The 22,421-nt window shown below is 36.9% G+C and overlaps 1 pseudogene; it reads left to right on the top strand.

Annotated features, from left to right (window-relative positions):
- Positions 1–1,273: 1,273 nt before the first annotated feature.
- LOC100023517 (pseudouridine-5'-phosphatase-like) lies at positions 1,274–17,536 on the top strand (annotated as a pseudogene).
- The last annotated feature ends 4,885 nt before the right edge of the window (positions 17,537–22,421 follow it).

The following is a 22,421-nucleotide window of genomic DNA, read 5'->3' as shown; positions in this document are numbered from 1 at the left end:
GACCCTAGTCCTCTCCATTCAGTTTGGTATTTAAATGTTCAAATCATTTGCATGTAATAGAACATAAATGTATAACAATTTGGTTTCTGTCCTGAATTCCTACTAGCTTTCTTACATTCTTATGCAATTTTGCATGTCCCAGAATAAAACACATTCTTCTCCATGAAATTAATGATAGACATCCAGGTGACAAGATATGTGGAAAGGAAAACTAAAGCAAGTTCTGGACTTTCTGCCACTGAGTTGGAACCAACAGCAATTGGAGTGTTAGAGAGAAGATACTGACAAGACTGAGAGTTAGTGGCGGAAGGAGCAACTGGGAGTGGCAGTTGGTTTTATAACAAGCACTTCCTTCTGGCACTGGAAGTGGAAGAAGCTCTCTCTCTGTCTCTGGTTAGAAGTGCCCCTATTTTCCTGATTTTCCCAACTGTGTGCTCTCCCTGGATTCCTGTGATCTTGTCATCAACAAAAGGACTTAAGAGAAGCAGTTTGAACTATAAGGCTGGTCTTTAGGGGTGTCAGCCCAAAGAGACAGGCTCAACCAGCTCTGAAAGTCAGAACTTTTCTGGTTGCTTGCTGTCTACTGCTAAGACTTTGACTTTAAGAAAACTATCACAGATTAGCTTAGACAGGAATAAGAGAAACCCTCCACCAGCCTGTGAGGCCTGGCCTCAGCTCAAAGCTTAGAGAAAAACCCTCTTCCCTCTTCACTGATACCTCCCTAATCCAAACTTGTTATTAAATTTTATCTTTATTTAAATATCGCAGTCAAATAAGAGGGCTAACATTTCAGGAGATATGGAGGGAGATGAACCTCAGGACAACCATTGAACTATAAATGGTCCTTATTGGACCTGTACTGGGCACCTTGGTCTGGGGGGAGACTTGTCTCTCAGGAGGGTCTGTGCTTACCTGCTCTGGGGTATCTGCAACATCAATCTACAGAAAAGACCTCCCCTCAAGCTGTCATAAGTGGACCATTTCTCAGGAACCCCATTTAAAAAACCCTCTCGGAAGGGGGCATCTTTCTCCTTTTACCTCACCGGCAGCCATATTCCCACTCTCCCTTCAACTCCTCCATTCCCTATTATAAAACCTTTAGTATCCCCTGTTCTTCAATCCCACCCCATTTTCCCAATAAATATTACAGATAGGAATCAGGAAGAAATGACTTAAAATCCTGATAATTAATACCTGTTTGACCCAGGACAAACCACTTAAAGTCTCTGTGCCTTAGTTCCTTCAGCTGTGAAATGAGGATGATAGCACCTACATGTCAGAATTGTTGAAAGCACTACATGCCTTAGAGTACTTTATAGATGCTATTACTATTATTCTAGAAACTGGTATTTAAAAGATGTAATATAGCAAACTTCACAAATGCAAGTTTTCCCACATTTCCCCTAATATCACATTTGTTAAAGTAGTTAAATATTTAATCATATATGCAGAATAGTAAAGGACCCCACTTTGACACTTATAGATGGAGCTTAGCTATTGTTTCCTGACTGATTACCAGGGGAATTCTAGAACCTGATAATAGGGATGCCCATTTAAGGGGGTTATATTCAACCCATGCTATAAACCTTATCATTCATGCAGCTTTTCAAGCAGGATTTTCCATACAAAAGAGAAGCTGTAGCTTCTCTGGGTTAGTTCCAAGCTCCAGGATGACAGGTAGAGTATGTGTGGAGAGGAAGGAGGGTGGATGGTAACAATTGTTATTTGCTTCCTTCATTGTCACAAGCAGAGAAATGCTTACATGAAATCACTGTAGAACCCACCCAGGTGTTCTTGCTCCACACATGCCTCTCTGGCCTGCTTCTTTGGCCCAACTGCTAACGGTGGTCCTAAAGTATGAATGTGAGGCAAGGCACCAAAAATACTGGGTCAATACCTTGGCTTTCAATAAGATGTTCAGTGCAACAATTGTCTTTTCAGTCACTTACTATTAACAATTTGCATTTCTTGTCTGCAGAGTGTGTAGACTGAATGGAAACTCTAGGGACACATAAATAAGTAGACAAAGATGCTTAAATAGAAACCAATAGGACCAACACTTTTCCCACATCCTTCTATTTTGCTTCATCTTTGCATATTTTTCCAAAGGTGTTTGAATAGTAATACTCGAGGGACATATAGTTGTGTATATCTTCATGTCCATCCTTGAACTTTTGTTGAATTTTGTTTAGAAGGACCAATGCATTTCTATGGGGAAAAATGATTTAACATTTCAACATTTCTCAACTCCATTGGATGCTATCCTTAAAGCTATTTATTTCCCTCCTGAGTTTATAGTATGAAACAGAGGCACATAGTTAAGCATCTTACTTCTTTGTCTGTCCTCTGGGATTGGACTGCATTATTAATATTTTCTCCACCACTTTCTGGACAATCAACAAAACAATCAGTCAAGTCCTAATTGAAACACTTGACACTATTAATGAGGAAACATACACATAAAAATTTAATTTTCTATTTCTAGTCAGTCTGAGCTGGCTCCAGTACACCCAGACCTTCTCCTCCAAGTAAAGAAAAAAAATTACATATGCCCCATTCCCAATTTGTTGTAGGACCAAAGTTCAGATAAAGAAGCAGAGTGGTATTTTTTTTTTACTTACAGAAAATTGTTTTTACGTAATATCCCTTTGTAAGATGAATAACTTTTTTCCTTAGACTTAAATTTATTTTTTTCTTTTCCCTTGTTATTCAATATTTTATTCCATTTTAATTAAGTGCTCTTTGCATTGAATCAATGTGTTATTTGAACATGTTAAACATAAACTACATTGACAATGAGCTCCTAGGTATAGAAATGAAAAGGTGACGACCCACTCAATATCTCCAATCTGAGAAGAAACAAAGTGCTCTAGTCATGGAGGGATTTAAGGGACCAAACTATACCAGGAGTTTGTTTTTTTTTGTCTGAACTTTGCTACCAGGATACAGAAAGCCTTTTTTTTTCTCTTGTTTACACCTGCTTTATTCTTTGATTTAATCGATTAACTTAATGCAGATTCCTGGTAAACTTCACTCATACATAAATGAGGAAACTAAGTCTAGGAAAAGGAAGTCTTTCTTTTTACCCCCAAAGGACACATAGTGGCACTCAATCCTAGAGTTTAGGACTTTGGGCTCTCATTTAGTACTCTGCATAGTATGATATTAGGTTAGGCCACCCAACAAAAATCTTTCCTGGGCCAGGAAAAGATGTCTAGTTAGATGTTGATGTTGATGATGATGATGATGATGATGATGTTGATGATGTTGATGACACTGATGTTGTTGTTGATTATGATGATGACATTGATGATATTTATGATATTGATGTTAATGATGATGTTGATGAAAAAAAAATTTTAAGTATTATTTTTGCTGAACTTTTTTTATATTTCTCACAAGGGAAATCTCCCTTGGTGGGGGAAAGGAAATGGATGTATTAGAAAATGAATGTAATACAAAAACCAAAGTTAATATTAATTTTTTAAAGCATTTGAAGAAAAAATATATAATCAAGTCATACAGTAAAAAGACCACTTGGCAGGCCTTAGGAGATCTGTGTTTCAGACCTCATTTTTGTTATTAAACTGTTCTTCTCAGCCAAAGTCAGTTCATATCTCTAAACTTCAGTTTCTTTTTCACTGATCTATTGTTTAGACATTCAATGGGAGATAAGGAAAGATGATTGTATTGTTGTTGATGCTGTTGATGACAATGATATGGATGTTGATGATGATGTTATTGATGTTGACGATGTTGTTATTGATGGCAATGATGTCACTGATGTTGTTGATGTCAATGGTGATGTTGATAATGGCAAAGTAGATGGGTTGTTTTTGATGATGATGATGTTATTGATATTAATGATGATGATGATGATGACTGAATTTGGAGTTGGAGGTTTCCTCCCATCTGAACCTTTCTTACCCTTCCCACTGTAATGATTAAAATTTTCTTGGAGACTATCTCCAACCCTTTTAACCCTTCCATTGTATTGGTCTTCTCCCCAACTCCCCCCATGAGCTTCTTTATGAAATATATATTTACCCCATTTTATCTCTTTTATCATTTCTCTTAGTATTATATTCTTTATTATCCATACTTTTGTATATATTTTAACAAATATACTTCTTCAAGCTACTCTGATGATAATAATAATTCTTAAGAGTTACCAATATCATCTTTTCTTATAGGAATAAAAGTTATTTGAATTTATTGGGCCCCTACTTTTTCCACTTTCTTAATTACCTTTTGGTTATTTTCTTGAGTTCTGTGGTTGGGCATCAAATTTTCTGTTTAAGTCAAGTCTTTTCTTTAGGAATGCTTAGAAGTCTTCTATTTTATTAAATGATCATACTTTCCCCCTGTGAGAATATAGTTAATTATTTTGCTGGGTAGTTGATTCTTGATGTCTTCGGGTCCTTCGGTATGTATGCAGCCAGGTCTCGTGTTAGCCTAACTCTGGTTCCATAATATCTGAATGTTTTTTCTTAGCAGTTTGTAGTATCTTTTCCTTGGTTTGGTAATTCTTGAATTTGGCTATAACATTCCTGGGCATTGTCAATTGGGAATTAAATACAGGAGATAATCTGTATATTCTTTCAATCTCCACTTTTCCCTCTTGTTCAAGAATGTCAGGGCAGGTTTTTTGGATAATTTCCTCTAGAATGATATTCAGGTTTTTTCTTTTGTCATGATTTTCCAGTAGTCTAATAATTTTTAAATATTTCTTCTAGATCTATTTTCCAGGTCTGTAGTTTTATTAATGAGGTTTTTAATATTTTCCTCAATATTTTCATTTTTTTATTTTGTTTTATAGACTCTTCCTGCTTTGTGAAGTCATTTGCTTCTAGTTGTTGGATTCTAATTTTTAAAGACTGAATTTCATCCCTGGATTTTTGGTCATCCTTCTCCTTCTGGTCTCTTTTTCTTTGTAGATTATCCTTTACTTTATTTGCTTTATTTTCAAGGTGGTCAATTCTGTCTTTGAAGACACTATTTTATTTATTTTTCATTCATGTGAATCTGTTTCCACATGACTTATTTTGCTTTTTAAGTTCTTTTCCCAAATGTCTCCAGCCTCACTTAATTGTGTTTTTTTATTGTGTTTTGAGTTCTTCCAAAGACTGAGTCCAATTTGTTGGAGTTTCTGTGTTTTTGCTTGGTGTTCCTTGATCCTCCTCTGTTCCATTTGCTCTTTGTTCATTACCTGGATAGTAGCTATAGATTGTAATTTCTCTTGTCTTTTCTATTTTTTTTTCTTCTTTCCCCCCTGTCATTGACTGTAATCTTGCTCCTCTGATCATTTGATGGATCTGTGGGTTTGAGCTATTCTGTCCTGAATGGTCTTCTTCTCTGCTCTGCTGATTGACTAAATTAGGCTGATGGATTTTTAATGAGCCCTGAGATCAGATTTTCCCCATCTGCTAGTTGAAGTTGAAGGTTAGGTGAAGGTGTCAAGGCTGAAAGGAGCTGTGCTTCCATCCCTGTTATCAAGTTATTCTGTCACAGCTGCAGCCTTCACCCTGGTATCCTAGTCAGCTGGATTCTTACAACTACTCTCAGATCAGTGGGTGGGTGAAGGGTATTGGAGATTGAGCTTCCCTGCCCTCTGAAGGCTTCTTATTCTCCCTATTGATAGACTAGATTAAGCTAGGGTGGAGCTGATTTGTAGAACTGAATGTGCACTGAGGCAAAAACCTCAGGAAACATAGACTCAAGATGAAGAGTATATGACTCCCTTCCATGCCTCCCTGGCTTTTCTTGCTTTTCCTTAAACCTGAGAATTCAGCTTTCTCTATGTACCTTTTAAATTGAATCAAGCAGGAGCCTACCCCTGGCTCTGCCTGTTGTTAGATTTGGCTTTCTGTCCTCTCAAAGCACTTTGTTTTTGATTGGTGTAGAAGAAAATAATAACTTTCTTAAACACACTGGAGTTGTCCTTATCCTTTATTTATACACTAATCAAGATATTTAAAATCTTTACCAGATATTTTCCCATAAAAATAATTACAACTTCAACTTCTTATTTCCCCTTTTAGGATGATTTAAATCAACAACCTTTAGAATACCTTTTCATGAAGATAAAAAAGAAAATAACTGACGTATGTTTTTAGTAAGAAACAAGCAAAAATAGCTAAGAAAATCATTAGTATTGTTGTCATATATAATAAAATGGAACCACATATTATGTGAACTAATGGACCCTTTTTGTAAAATAAGCCTAAGTGTTTGTCGTAAAATAGCAACATAGTTTTTTTTTTTTCTCTATTCTGTTTTTTGGTCTAATGAACTTAAAAATGAGTTTTTTAACGCAACTTCATGATTTTAATACAATTCTCCAACTTCCCTTCATTGCCTTTGTGTATTACAGTAGCTTGAGAGTCCAAGTCCTTCAGGCAACAAACCAGCTTTTCTCCATCATACTTTCAAGCATGTAATTTCTTGATTTCTTTTTTAAACTGAGGACTAGGGGATAGGGAAGAGGAATCATTAGATTTCCTTCTGGGTTCTTTTACTTTGAAAAATCTTTCAAAGAAGAAGCCTCAGCAATGGTGAGAATTAGATTAATTCAAGACTTGATAATAGGTTTGTGGCTGGTGTGTTCATTTTGCTCTATGTATTGTACATAGATTCAGTCTCTAATGCCAGACAGTGTGGAATGATTGCATGCCAAAGAGGAAACAAGTCAGGAAAGAATGAATGGATAATTCATTCCTACTTCTGATAAAACAATGCATAATGAATATGTTGTCATCCCTGATTTTAATAGATCATGAAAGACAATATTCTATTGAGGTAAATTACTTTCTAAATATGTATATATACACAATAAATATATGTATGTATATATGTATTGATATATACCTATATCAATCAATATCTTTTTATATCTCTATTTATCTATCTATCTATTTATTTATGATTGAACCCCTCATCTACTTGATTCCAGTACACTAGAGGAGCCAGTGAATTTCATGAATGTGTATTTTTACTAACCTTAAAATAATGAAAAGTTAAAATTTGATCATTTTTACCTGGATTTCCTCATATGATCATAGCCTGATGTTTTGGCATTAAGAATATAATTTTCAATTGTTTAGGAATTTATATTTACTGTGATATGAACCCTTGACTTCTCTATCTGAAAGCTTAAAAGCAGTAATTTTATCACCAGCTAACGAAAAATTTCCAGTATTTTTCACTGCTTATGTTACTGGCTCCTAAATTTACCCTCATGTCAAATACACACAAATATTCACACATACTAAGGCAATGGTTTACGATCCATGCCAGGGCTGGGCCAGGAGAGCTAGAGAGAGACCAAGAGCAGGAGCCGAGGGTTTCAGGGTCGAAGAAACAGGCAGGCAGCAGCCAGGAGCAGGAACCAGAGCCAGGGAGGGCAAGGTCAGGATCAGGTGAGCTATCTGATGGCTGTTAAGATTAAAAATTTTAGTTTCTTTGTTAAAAGTATTACATTTTTATGAGGTTTATTAAAGATTAAGAAATAAAGAAAGTACAAAATAAGAAAGCACGTGCAACCTACATTTTGCCAGATAGGTAGAGAGCCTCGTGTGCCCAGACATGGAAGCCAAGAGACCCAAAGTAGGCAGAGAGTCAGCTTAAATACAATTTCTGTTCACTGCCCAAGTGGGAATTCAAGTGAGGTTACAAAGCATTATGGGAAGTGGCCAAGGACTTGTGGGAATTGAAATCCGAGGTTCAAATCTCCATTTTTTTAAAATATATTTTATTTGATCATTTCCAAGCATTATTCGTTAAAGACATAGATCATTTTCTTTTCCTCCCCCCCACCCCCCATAGCCGACGCGTAAGTCCACTGGGCATTAGATGTTTTCTTGATTTGAACCCATTGCTTTGTTGATAGTATTTGCATTAGAGTGTTCATTTAAAGTCTATCCTCTGTCATGTCCCCTCAACCTCTGTATTCAGGCAGTTGCTTTTTCTCGGTGTTTCCACTCCCATAGTTTATCCTTTGCTTATGAATAGTGTTTTTTTCTCCTGGGTCCCTGCAAGTTGTTCAGGGACATTACACCGCCCCTAATGGAGAAGTCCATTACGTTCGATTATACCACAGTGTATTAGTCTCTGTGTACAATGTTCTCCTGGTTCTGCTCCTCTCGCTCTGCATCACTTCCTGGAGGTTGTTCCAGTCTCCATGGAATTCCTCCACTTTATTATTCCTTTTAGCACAATAGTATTCCATCACCAACATATACCACAGTTTGTTCAGCCATTCCCCAATTGATGGGCATCCCCTCGTTTTCCAGTTTTGGGCCACCACAAAGAGCGCAGCTATGAATATTTTTGTACAAGTCTTTGTGTCCATTATCTCTTTGGGGTACAGACCCAGCAGTGCTATGGCTGGGTCAAAGGGTAGATATTCTTTTGTCGCCCTTTGGGCATAGTTCCAAATTGCCCTCCAGAATGGTTGGATCAATTCACAACTCCACCAGCAATGAATTAATGTCCCTACTTTGCCACATCCCCTCCAGCATTCATTACTTTCCTTTGCTGTCATGTTAGCCAATCTGCTAGGTGTGAGGTGATACCTCAGAGTTGTTTTGATTTGCATCTCTCTGATTATAAGAGATGTAGAACACTTCTTCATGTGCTTGTTAATAGTTTTGATTTCTTTATCTGAGAACTGCCTATCCATTTCCCTTGCCCATTTATCAATTGGAGAATGGCTTGATTTTTTGTACAATTGATTTAGCTCATTATAAATATGAGTAATTAAACCTTTGTCAGAGGTTTCTATGAAGATTTTTTCCCAATTTGTTGTTTCCCTTCTGATTTTAGTTATATTGGTTTTGTTTGTACAAAAGCTTTTTAGTTTGATGTAGTCAAAATTATTTATTTTACATTTTGTGATTCTTTCTATATCTTGCTTGGTTTTAAAGCCTTTCCCCTCCCAAAGGTCTGACATGTATACTATTCTGTGTTTACCCAATTTACTTATGGTTTCCTTCTTTATGTTTAAGTCACTCACCCATTTTGAATTTATCTTGGTGTAGGGTGTGAGGTGTTGATCTATTCCTAGTCTCTCCCACACTGTCTTCCAATTTTCCCAGCAGTTTTTATCGAATAGTGGATTTTTGTCCCAAAAGCTGGGATCTTTGGGTTTATCGTATACTGTCTTGCTGAGGTCGTTTTCCCCCAGTCTATTCCACTGATCTTCCTTTCTGTTTCTTAGCCAGTACCAAATTGTTTTGATGACTGCTGCTTTGTAATATAGTTTGAGGTCTGGGACTGCAAGGCCCCCATCATATGTGTTTTTTTTCATTATTTCCCTGGATATCCTTGATCTTTTGTTCTTCCAAATGAACTTTGTTATGGTTTTTTCTAAATCAGTGAAGAAGTATTTTGGTAGTTCAATGGGTATGGCACTAAATAGATAAATAAGTTTGGGTAGGATGGTCATTTTTATTATATTGGCTCGTCCTATCCATGAGCAGTTAATGTTTTTCCAATTGTTCAAGTCTAGTTTTAGTTGTGTAGCGAGTGTTTTGTAGTTGTGTTCATATAGTTCCTGTGTTTGTCTTGGGAGATAGATTCCTAGGTATTTTATTTTGTCTAAGGTGATTTTGAATGGGATTTCTCTTTCTAGTTCTTGCTGCTGAGCTGTGTTGGAGATATATAGAAAAGCTGATGATTTATGTGGGTTTATTTTGTATCCTGCAACTTTGCTAAAGTTGTTGATTATTTCAATTAGCTTTTTGGGTGAATCTCTAGGATTCTTTAAGTAGACCATCATGTCATCCGCAAAGAGTGATAACTTGGTCTCCTCCTTGCCTATTCTGATGCCTTCAATTTCTTTATCTTCTCTAATTGCTACTGCTAGTGTTTCTAGTACAATGTCAAATAGTAGAGGTGATAATGGGCATCCTTGTTTCACTCCTGATCTTATTGGGAATGCATCTAGTTTATCCCCATTGCAGATGATATTAGCTGTTGGTTTTAGATATATACTGTTTATTATTTTTAGGAATGACCCTTCTATTCCTATGCTTTCTAGTGTTTTTAATAGGAATGGGTGTTGTATTTTATCAAAGGCTTTTTCTGCATCTATTGAGATAATCATGTGGTTCTTGCTAGTTTGCTTGTTGATGTGGTCAATTATGTGGATGGTTTTCCTAATGTTGAACCAGCCCTGCATCCCTGGTATGAATCCTACTTGATCATGGTGAATGATCCTTCTGATCACTTGCTGGAGTCTTTTTGCTAGTATCCTATTTAAAATTTTTGCATCTATATTCATTAGGGAGATTGGTCTATAGTTTTCTTTCTCTGTTTTTGACCTGCCTGGTTTTGGAATCAGTACCATGTTTGTGTCGTAAAAGGAGTTTGGTAGAACTCCCTCTTTGCTTATTATGTCAAATAGTTTGTATAGTATTGGGGTTAACTGTTCTCTGAATGTTTGATAGAATTCACAGGTGAATCCATCAGGCCCTGGGGATTTTTTCTTAGGAAGTTCTTTGATGGCTTGATGGATTTCAATTTCTGATATGGGATTATTTAAGAATTCTATTTCCTCTTCTGTTAGTCTAGGCAGTTTGTATTTTTGTATATATTCATCCATTTCTCCTAAATTGGTGTATTTATTGCCATATAATTGGGCAAAGTAATTTCTAATGATTGCCTTAATTTCCTCCTCATTGGAGGTGCTGTCCCCCTTTTCATCTTTAATACTGTGAATTTGCTTTTCTTCCTTCCTTTTTTTAATTAGATTGACCAGTACTTTGTCTATTTTGTTTGTTTTTTCAAAGTACCAGCTTCTTGTCTTATTTATTAAATCAATAGTTCTATCACTTTCGATTTTATTAATTTCTCCCTTAATTTTTAGGATTTCTAATTTGGTTTTCTGCTGGGGGTTTTTAATTTGATCGCTTTCGAGTTTTTTCAATTGCATTTCCAATTGATTGATCTCTGCTCTCCCTTGTTTGTTAATATGAGCTTTCAGGGATATGAATTTGCCTCTGATTACCGCTTTGGCTGCATCCCAAAAGGTTTGAAAGGATGTTTCGCCATTGTCATTTTCCTTGATGAAATTATTAATTGTTTCTATGATTTCTTCTTTAGCTAAACGGTTTTGGAGTATCATATTGTTTAATTTCCAATTGGTTTTAGATTTGGTTTTCCATGTACCATTACTAATCATTATTTTTATTGCCTTGTGATCCGAGAAGGCTGCATTCATTATTTCTGCTTTTCTGCATTTGTGTGCTATGTTTCTGTGACCTAATGTATGGTCAATTTTTGTGAATGTGCCATGTGGTGCTGAGAAGAAGGTGTATTCCTTTTTATCCCTATTTATTTTTCTCCATATGTCTATTAATTCTAATTTTTCTAAGATTTCATTCACTTCTTTTACCTCTTTCTTATTTATTTTTTGATTTGATTTATCTAAATTTGATAATGGTTGGTTTAAGTCTCCCACTAGTATGGTTTTATTGTCTATTTCTTCCTTCAATTCTCCTAGTTTCTCCATTAGAAATTTGGGTGCTATATTATTTGGTGCATACATGTTGATTAATGATATTTCCTCATTGTCTAGAGTCCCTTTTAACAAAATATAATTACCTTCCCTATCCCTTTTGATCAGGTCTATTTTTGCATTGGCTTTATCAGATATCATGATTACCACTCCTGCCTTCTTTCTATCAGTTGAGGCCCAGAAGGTCTTACTCCATCCTTTAATTCTGACCTTGTGGGTGTCAACCCGCCTCATGTGTGTTTCTTGAAGACAACATATGGTAGCGTTTTGGATTCTAATCCATTCAGCTATTCGTCTACGTTTTATGGGTGAGTTCATCCCATTCACGTTCAAAGTTATGATTGTCATTTGTGGACTCCCTGGCATTTTGATTGCCTTCCCTAATTCTAACCTTTTCTTCTTCGGCTCTACCTTTTAGTCCAGTGATTTACTTTGAATCAGTCCCCCTTGTCCCCTCCCTTGATGTTTCCCTTTTTAGTCCCTCCCTTTTTGTTCCCTCCCCCTCCCCCCTCTCTTTCCCTCCCTTTTTGTTCTCCCTCTCCCCCTCCCCCCCTTGGTTTTCCCTTCTCCTTACCCTTGTTGGGTAAGATAGAATTCAAGATCCCAATGGATCTGGATGTTTTTCCCTCTCAGAGTTGATTTCCCTGAGATTGAGGTTTAAGTAAACCTCCCCCCCCTCTCTTCCTCTCCTTCTTATAGGAGTTTTCTTCCCCTCCCCTTCCCCTGTGAATCTTTGTGTGAGAACCATTATTCTATTTGGTCTTTCTTTACCCCCTATTTATACATTACATTTTCCCCACATATTAGTATACATAGGTTGATATAAATGTAGTCCTTATAGAAGAGAGTTTGAGTAAAAGAAGATAACATTTTTCCCCTTTCCTTAGTATTTACCTTTTCAGGTATTCCTTGCTCTTTGATTTTCGGTATCAAACTTTCCACAGAGCTCTGGTCTTTTCTTTGCAAAAAGTTGGAAGTCTTCTATTTTGTTGAATGCCCATACTTTCCCTTGGAAGTATATAGTCAGTTTTGCTGGGTAGCTGATTCTTGGTTGGAGACCCAGCTCTCTTGCCTTTCTGAAGATCATGTTCCATGCCTTACGATCATTCAGCGTAGAACTTGCAAGGTCTTGTGTGACCCTGATTGGCATTCCTTTATATCTAAATTGTCTTTTTCTGGCTTCCTGTAGGATTTTTTCTTTTGTTTGATAGCTTTGGAATTTGGCAATTACATTCCTGGGAGTTGTCTTTTGGGGGTTTAGTGTAGAAGGTGTTCTGTGAGCTCTGTCAGTGGCTGTATTGCCCCCTTGTTCTAGAATCTCTGGGCAATTTTCTTTGATTATATCTTGTATCACCATGTCCAGTTTGGTGTTTATTTCTGGCTTTTCTGGGAGTCCAATTATTCTTAAATTTTCTCTTCTCCCCCTGTTTTCCAGATCTATCACCTTGTCGGTGAGATATTTTATGTTCTCTTCTAATTTCTTGGTGTTTTGGCTTTGCTTTATTAGTTCTTGCTTTAAAGCCTGGTTTTCTTTTACAGTTTGGTCAAACTGGTTTTGTAGATGCGTGAATTTCTTTTGCATCATTTCCCACTTTTCCTCCCAGAGGGCTTCCATCTTTTTGGTCCTTTCTGATTCAAATTCTTCATGGGTTTGTGGAGAGTTTCTATTTCCTTTGGAAGATTTTGGAGAATTTTCTTGTATATCTTCTTCTATCTGCTCTGTATTTTGTATTTTGGCTCCATAGAATGTGTCCAGAGTCGCCCCTTTCTTCTTATTTTTCTTGGTATTTTGGGGCTTCTGTGCTTCTGTGGAGTTTGTCATCTCTGAACGTGGGGAGGATTGGCTTTTCTTGTCTTTGTCTGGTGATCAGAGGCTTTAGTCCTGGGCAGATGTTGGTTCTATGAGCGTTCCCTGGGTTAAACTGAATATGCCTCACTGGAACTGGAATGGAAGGGTCGGACCACGAGGCCACACTCTCCCCCTGGCTCGATTTCCGGAAGTTGCCTTCAGAATCCCTGGCCGTGAGGCTGTTTCGTTGGCCTGCGGGGGGATGGGCTGCCACTTCCCCAAGCTCCGAGAGCACAGACTTTCACTGAGACTTGGATAGCAGGATCCAGCCCGTGAGGCTGTCTTGCCCGCCCTGAGGGTTGCTGTTGTTTTGACCAGCTCTCTGCAGCGGAGGCCCCAGGCAGTAACTTTCACCCGGACCGACCAGCTCTTTGCAGCGGAGGCCCCAGGCAGTAACTTTCACCCGGACTGGGACTTGGGTAGAAGACCCTGAGGGTTGTTGTTCCTCAGACCCTGCTCTCTGAGCCCGGCGCGGCTGCCGCTTCCGGGAGCCTTGGACTCTGCGCTCCTACCCCTGAGGTCCGAGGGATCTCGGGTTCTGGCTTTTAAGGGGAGCCGTACCTTTTGAACCGGGTCCAGGTCCAGGAGGAGGGTTCCCAGGGTCTGTGCTGTTGATCGTTTTGAATTTCGGCGCCTTAGGAGCTTCTAGTTTGAGATCGGTTGGGAAGGGTTTTCCGGAGATCTGAACTTCAGCTTTCTCTAAGCCACCATCTTAACCGGAAGTCCAACTGCTTCCAAATCTCCATTTTTACAAATCGTATGTAATGGACTTCTCCATTAGGGTCAATGCAATGTCCCTGAACAATCTGCAGGGATCTAGGAGAAAAAACACTATCCACAAACAGAGGACAAACTGTGGGAGTAAAAACACCGAGGAAAGGCAACTGCTTGACTATAGGGGTTGAGGGGATATGATTGAGGAGAGACTCTAAATGAACACCCTAATGCAAATGCCAACAACATGGAAATGGGTTAAGAACAAGGACACATGTGATATCCAGTGGAATCATGCATCAGCTATGGGAGGGGGCGAAGAAAATGATCCTTTTTTTCCAATGAATAATGTTTGAAAATGACCAAATAAAATAATGTTTAAAAGGAAAAAAAATTAAAAAGTAAAAATAAAAATAAAAAAATAAAAATGACACACTAGCCTTGTGGTCAGAAGAGCAGACAGCCAGTGTATTTCAAGCCCCAGTCATTCCCATTTCAAAATGGGTTGAAAATTCTTAAATTTTTAGTTCTCTGTGTCACAATGAACTTGTTTCTCAGCAAACCTGTCAGAAACATGAAAGTATTTTGGAGACTTCTCCTGAATGTTTTTAGATCACTTTCTTATTAAATTTGGTGTATTTCTTAGCAAGTCCCTTGAATGGCATTCAAAGCCCTCTTTAATCTTGTTTCTCCTTATATTTGCAATTTTATTTCATGTGACTTACCACCATTCATTCTATATTCCAAATGAGGCTATATTTTTCTTTCTCATGACCCTGAAAATGCCCTATGTTTTCTTGTCCCTGTGTTTTTGCTAACACTGTCTCTTGCACCTAAATGTCCTATATTATTCTTTGCCAATGAGATTCTTACACATTCTTTAAAGCACAACTCAAATAAAACCTTGGCATGGTATTTTCTGAACAACAGGGGTTTTTAATGTTTCCTTAATGAAATATAATGTGAATGTTCCAGTATTTTGAATATTACATTAGCAGCGTAACTAAGCTTAACTTAGCTTGCAGTAGGTAGACAGCTGACCTTGATGTTCAGAGTGTAGATTCAGATCCTGCCATGAAAATATAGTAACTATGTTACTACATGGACAGTCTTTTAACCACCCATGTACCCCCAAAATCCTACTAGATTATAAGTGTCATGAAAGCAAACAGTATGCCTTATCTAAGTTAGGTTGTACAGTGTTGGTCTTGGAGTCAGAAGGACCTGAGTTCAAATCTAGCCTCATATGCTTACTAGCTATATGAACCTAGTCAAGTCACTTACCCCTGGTTGCCTCAGTTTCCTCATCCTCAAAATTAGCTAGGAAAGAAAAGGGCAAACCACTCCAGTGTCTTTGCCAAGAAAATCTCAAAGGGGGTTATGAAGAGTCTAAACCATGTTGGTGAACCTATGGCATGTGTGCCAGAGGGGGATTCTCCCCTCACCCTCTCCACTGAATTTGAGGACATTTCTCCCATCATCCACCCCTCCACCCAGCAACCTAATGCGAGCACTTCCTCCCTCCCCTGTCTGGGGTAAGAGGGTGGCTCACATGCAGCATGAGGGTTGTAGTTTCAGCACTCAGTCTCTAAAAGACTCACCATCACTGACCTAACACAACTAAAAACTAAACTACAACAAAAGTAATATTATAGTACTTCTGACACAGGATATAATATAGGCTGCCTGTGATCCTTGTGATCCTTGACTGTCCTCTTTCCCTCACCTCTCACAATCACTAGTCTTATGGTAAAATTATTTTTCTACTACATTCCCCCCCCCCCCATTTATTCCATTCTATCCAGCAACATATATCTAATTCAGGTTCCGCCTCACCCTTCAACATGAATATTTTAATAACTTACTAATGTGTTTTCTCCTGGTCCTCTCCTTTCTCCAATACATCCTCTTCCTAGATTCCTAAATCACTTTTGTACTCAATACAAGTCTTACAATATCATCCTCCTATTCAAACATCTTCAGTGACTTCCTATAACCTTTAGGATAAAATTTGAATTCCTAACTCCAGTGCTTACCTTCTGTGTTCTAATAAAATTATAATAATAAACCAGAAACCTGAATACAGTAGTAACTTCTCCGAGTCCCTAATATCCCCGAGATCTACATTCCAATCCGTCTTAATTTAAGACTAGAAAGTCAGATTAAAAAGCAACTTGTCAGTGACTATCACTGGAACTCTGGACAGAACAATGAGTTACTCCAGCCTCCACTTAACTGATCTAGAAAATAAGAGGATAAAAATTAAGTCCTCTGGAGTTTGCCCTACCTTGAAATCTGTAAAGCTGTGTTAGTTGATAGTGACTAACTATGAACTTAATTATGTAATAGCAATGAGAGGTAGAGTAAATGTCATGCATGTTATAAATAAGATATGAAGAGTGACTGTTTCTGGCAGCAGAGCACCATGTGCTCAGTGGTCACTTGGGAAGCGCTGACTGGTCTCCTTTGATATCTGACTAAATTTCATAAAATATAGTGAGCTAAGTTAGATCTGCCAGGGTTGCTTGCTATAAAGGGAATTGCTGTCCGAGTATCAAATAGTTGAACTGCTAGGAAAATCCTGTAAACCATAAAATCCTGTAAATTAATTTCATTCCCTTATCATTCTTTTTTCTTTTAAAATACATTTTATGCTCCTCCTCCCTCCAGCCCCCAGCTGCAAACTTCCACTCTCTGTGCTCTGGGCCTTGCTGCCTACTGACCAATGCCCAGGGCACAATGACCTCACGGGCTCCCAGCCTGGCTCCAGTGCCTCCACTGTGACTGGTGACTGACCTGCTCTTTGACATGGATGGCCTCCTTCTGGATACTGAGCAACTCTATTCAGTGATATTCCAGGAAATCTGTGACTGCAATGGAAAGAAATATACATGGAGGTGTGAAAGCTATGGTTATGGGTAAAAAGGCATTGGATGCAGCCCAGGTTATTGTAGAAGTCCTGGATCTTCCATTAACCAAAGAGGAACTTTTGACAGAAAGCAAAAAGAAACAAGGAAAAGTATTTCCAACAACTACATTTATGCCAGGTATTGAGAAGCTGATTAACCCATCTACATAGATACAATATACCTATTGCTGTTGCTACTAGTTCAGTTGGATTGTCATTTGAGTGGAAGACAAGAAGACACAAAGAATTCTTTAGTTTATTTAATCATCTTTTTTCTGAGTGATGACCCTGATATGAAGAGTGGCAAAACAGAGTCTGACTTGTTTCTAACTTGTGCAAAGAGATTTCCCCTGCTCCTCCTGCTGAAAAGTGCCTTGTGTTTGAAGATGCTCCAAATGGCTTTGAGGCAGCACTTGCAGATGGGATGCAGGTTATTATGGTTCCAGATGAACAATTAAACCCAGAGTTTACCAGAAAGGTACCCTTAGTACTGAAATCACTGGAGGACTTTAAGCTAGAGTTGTTTGGTTTGCCACCATGTAATTGAAAGATAATTCTAGTGGTGATCTGTTTTGTAGCTTTACTCCCTAACTTTTATCTTGGGTTTTTTTTTCATTTTAATGAGGAACTGATATGAAAGTCAACATATAGTAAAAAAAAGTTTATTAGCCAATAATTTAGTCACACTTCCCATTATATCATATACTGTAATTTCCAAGTAATTTAATGAATTCATCTTGCCCTGACCTCTTTGAGGTAGAATAAACAATGACAATGGCCAAGATGAATCAAAGGGCAAATAATAATTAACATCTGAATAATCAGCAGTTGATTGCACTAATCTGAAAAATACCCTGGTACCTGTGATTTATGCTTTCCTATCAAAGAGAGAATGTGTCTATGCTTAGAAAATATTCAGTAAAATTGCTGAAGAGAATTTATTTTATTAAATGCCAAATTGCTATTATAAAAAAATAAACTTAAAAAAATTTTTTTAATTACAATAAAAAATACATGTTATCTCAGGCATTGCCAGACATGTCCATTTCTGTATCCAGAATTTAAGTTCACTTTCATAATAAATAAAAGCAATCAAGGAAATAATAATCAGTTGATAAACATGTATTAAGTACATATTGTACTTAATTTTAATTAATTTTAAAAATAAAAAAATAATAATATATAAAAAATAATTGAGTACATGCTCAGTCCCTGCTCTCAAAGAGTTCACAATCTAATGATGGAGACAACCTGCAAAAAAAAAAAACTATGTAAAATGTGTTATGTTAGACAAATTAGAAATAATCAACAGAAGGAAAGTACTAGAATTAAGGAAGATTGGGGGAAGACTTCTTGTAGTTTAGCTTGGACTTGAAGGGACTCAGAGATGCCAGAAAATAGAGAGAAAAAAGGACAGAATTTCAGTTATAGGGAACAGGTAATGAAAATGCCAGGAGTTTGGAGTGACAGTGAATGTCTTGCTAAAGCAACAGCAAGAAGATCAATGTCAATGGATTATAGAGTATATGTTGGGGTGGGGAGAGGGTGCAATACAAGGTGTAAGAAGACTAGGAGCATAGGGGGAGACAGATTATAAAAGATCTTGAATGCCCAAAGATAGAATTTTATATTTGATACTGAACATCAATGGGGAGGCTTTTTTAGATTTTTAGAGTTTATGATGTCTACAAGAAATCTAATTCAGAATATCTATTAAGCAGTTGGTAGACAGGGGGAAGGGAGATGGGAGAGAATGGGGTTACATGTGCATTTAGAGGGGTGTGCTTTGAAAAGGAAAAGGGCTACTTCATCATGTCAGACAGATATAAAAGAGTAAATAATGACAGAATATATCAGGGTGATATGAAAAGAGCTAGGGAAAAGAGGAAGTTCTTAATTAATAGTCTTTTTTATCAGTAAAACATGAAGCAAAGTTTTCAGGTGAGAGGGTAGAGGGAATAGGAGTCATGCATATTTGAGAATGGATGAAAATAATTAGAAGAGTAATTGTAATGAGTGAGATGGTGAGTTAATTTGGGATGTGAAAAAAAAAAAGAGGATTGCCTTATGGCATTGAGGACCCAATTAGAATTATCGAATATACATTTATGGTGGACTCAGGCAAAATGGTTGCTTCATTTTCTTCCCCTTTATTCATCAGCATATGTGTAGGAGCAAAAGCAAAGAATGGTAGGAGTGAGGCAAAGCTGAAGTTTGGCAAAGCAAGCTTAGTGACAAGATAAGAGAACAAAGGACTCAAGAGCAGAGATAGTGCATAATCTAATTGATTCACCAAGGCATTAAAATGAAAAAGGGAGGAGGGTATAATTATTATGATGGGAATGACATGAGAAAGAACTGAGGGTTGAGGTACAGGGTCACTTTGTAGATAATAAAAAGCTTTTCATGATTGTAAGGTAAAGGAGAGGTGGAGTAGCTTGTGAATAGATAATGGAATTTCAGAGTTCAAGGTCAAGAACAAAGATGTGATGCTTTTTGGGTGACAGAAAATTCAAGGGTATGACTAAACATCTTTATGTGGTTGAACTGCAGTAGAAGTGTTTACCGATAAATATTTACAAGTGGCTCTCCAAAAACACACAACAAATATATTTTTAAATTTATTCCTTGTTTTTAGTATTTTCTCTATCACTTTCTTAAATCTGGCCAATAAGCAAAACAGTACATCAAGCTCTGGTTGATAGTGTATGCCCATTTATAATATGTAGAAGCTCATTCATTCATACATACACACACATATATACAATCAGAGTCCACCTTTCTTTTGGTAATCTTTTAAATTATGACCTTTACTGGCTGTATAAATTTTGTTCTGGGTCAGCTCATTTTGCTCCACATATGAGTCAATTCCTTTAAGCTTAGTTTTATTTTATGAATCTGATCTATGATTCCATTGGTAAAGGGGAACTATTCCAATTGTTAACCAATTTCATTGGTAAAGGAACTTCCTCTCCCCCCCAAAAAAGATCTATTCTTTCTCTGTAACTGTTGTATTAGAAGTTGCTAGGGGAAATTGAAAGCTTAAGTCACATAGCCAATAGATGTTTTCATGGAGTTAGTTCTTTCGGATTCCAAGTCCATACTGCTCTAAGTCAGCTTACTTTTAAATAATTTAAGACCAGAGGCAGTGGAGCTTAAATGTGGCAGGAGTGCATACATTTTTACATTGTGTATTTTCAATCACATTTCCCGATGAGTTGGGCAACATTCCAAGTTTACTAGAGGAGAGGCTATAAACTATGGTAACATCTAATTAAATTGAATTGAATTTTTTTCAGTACTTTTTTAAAAGTAGACTCTAGGAGCAATAGTAAGGTATTAGAATGAAAATATCATTGGAGAGTGTATCTGTCTCTGCAAAATAAAATTCAACAATCTTGGAGTTTTGTTTTTAAAATTTCTGTGTTTTTACTTGATGGTCCACTTATTTGATGCATCCTATTGTATGACCTACCATCCAAATTAAGAAATCAAATCAATTTTAACAGTTAATGAGAGAACTAGTTTAGATTAACCAACACATGGATTTTGTTGCAAATTTGTAGTAAGTAAATATTTGTAAATCTAAGTGACAGCAATATAGACATCACTCATCTCCATGTTGTATAATATAGACCCAGATTATATAAATGTATTTACACTTGCTACTACATACAATATATAAAGTGGTCACATCTTAACTATGCTTCCCTGTCTGAAATTGCTTTATCATCACTATTCCATCTGGAGAATTAACCTAGAGCACATTTCTACAATGAATTATAGTAGAAAAACACTGATCTTGAGTAACAGGAAACCTTGATATAAGTTATGTATCCTACAATTTTTAAAATAAATTTTCTCCTTTTCTAGGTCACATGTCAATACAATTTAATATTGATTTTCTGACATATTTTAATGCATGTTTTTTTCTCTTCTTCCCCCTCCCATCTCCCTAAGAAAGCAAGTAATATAACATGGGTTGTATATATATGTAAATATATATAGTCATATAATATAAGTTTCCATGTTTGTCATGTTGTGAAAGAAAACACACTGCTTACACTAGAGAAAAATTCATTGAGGAAATAAAGAATGGTACATTTCAATTTGAATTTGGATTCTATCTGTTCCTTCTTTGCCAGTGGATTTCATTTTTTTCCATGAGTCTCTTGAGATTGTCCTGGATCCCTTGCCTTGCTGGTAATGATTAAGTCATTCATAGTTGATCATCATACATTGTTGTTGTTACTGTGTACAACTTTGTACTTTGTACCACTTCATATAAATCTTTCCATTATAAAACAATGGTATTACATTACTTAATATAATCATATGCCACAACTTGTTCAGCCATGTGATAAAGGAGGAAAGGTTTGCAAAAACTGTTGTAAAAACCAAGAGATGCAAATCTTAGAGAATGATTGACAGGAGCATGTGACTAAGGGTCACATGGGAGCCTGAGCCTTGGGATCTGAGAAAATTCTATGCCCAACAGTTGCTTCTTCTCAGAGTCTGCTCTCCTGGAAGGACCTAAGGTTTGAAGAGGTTTTTTCTTCTGTGACCAACAGAGGAAAAAGGTTTTCTGGATCTGGCAGCATCAGTAAGAAGATCTCTGGCCTTCTTGGACATCTATTAACTGAATATCCTGGCCCTATTTGACTGGACTCCTGGTGTGAGACTTGGATAATAGAAAGTTAATTCTTAGCTTAATAAGATAGTTAAGTTAGTTTATAAAATTTAGATTTTAACATAAATATAAGCATAGTTACTCCTAAAACCCTTGTTCCTTCCTACCCTTCCAACCAATAAATTTGAATTTATTTTAATGTTCCCTTTTGTTCTTTCCTCACCCCCAATCCCATATTAACAGCCATTACCTAATTGATGGACATCACTTCAGCTTCTACTTCTTTACAAACACAAAAAGCTGCTATAAATCTTTTTGTTTAGTTTGTTCTTATCCCTATCTTTAATCTCTTTGGGATCTTGACCTAATAATGGTATTGCTGGGTTAAAAGGTCTGCACATTTTTCAAGGAATTATATCATACACTCATAGATTTAGTGAAGTTATTGAATCCTTTCTTCCACTTTTATTTTAAAATAATTAAATGTTTTATTTCACATGGCCTTAATTTCCAAAAATATCCATTTTACCACCCCCTACCCAGTGAACAATTCCTTGCATCAAAGAATAGAAAATAGGAAAAACAGCAGTTCAGAAAAATTGCAACCTGTATGTCTTCAGCATCTGAAACTTCTATGTGCCACACCTATGCCTCATATCTGAAGAGAAGGGGGAAAGGAACATTTTCTTGTCTCTCCTATGGGACCAAAGCTTGATCATTATAATTCCACAGTCTAATTTGATCCTTTCCATTAATATTTTTATCATCATTAACATTTCCTGGTTTTACTTGCTTCTCACTG

Source organism: Monodelphis domestica, chromosome 4, assembly GCF_027887165.1.
Source record: "Monodelphis domestica isolate mMonDom1 chromosome 4, mMonDom1.pri, whole genome shotgun sequence".
Classification (NCBI taxonomy): domain Eukaryota; kingdom Metazoa; phylum Chordata; class Mammalia; order Didelphimorphia; family Didelphidae; genus Monodelphis; species Monodelphis domestica.
This window is presented reverse-complemented; position numbering and strand designations above follow the sequence as displayed.